Source organism: Poecilia latipinna, unplaced genomic scaffold, assembly GCF_001443285.1.
Source record: "Poecilia latipinna isolate Pla-1442-1.1 unplaced genomic scaffold, P_latipinna-1.0 Scaffold681, whole genome shotgun sequence".
NCBI classification, from domain to species: Eukaryota; Metazoa; Chordata; class Actinopteri; order Cyprinodontiformes; family Poeciliidae; genus Poecilia; species Poecilia latipinna.
The window spans coordinates 88,634-88,898 of NW_015113297.1; positions in this window are offsets into that span (position 1 = coordinate 88,634).

Consider the following 265-nt stretch of genomic DNA (forward strand, 5'->3'; position numbering starts at 1 on the left):
TATATATATATTATATATACTATATATATATATATATATATATATATATATATATATATATATATATATATATATATATATATATATATATATATATATATATGTGAAGACAATTACCATATATATTTACCATTATATATGGTAATGGTAATCTAAATGGTAATCTAATTTACTGAAAAGCACCTCGAAAGCTTTTTGAACTACAAATATGGCAGAGTGGTTTTTAAAGGCGGGCCTTTGCAGCGAGTGAAAGTAAAAGTAATGC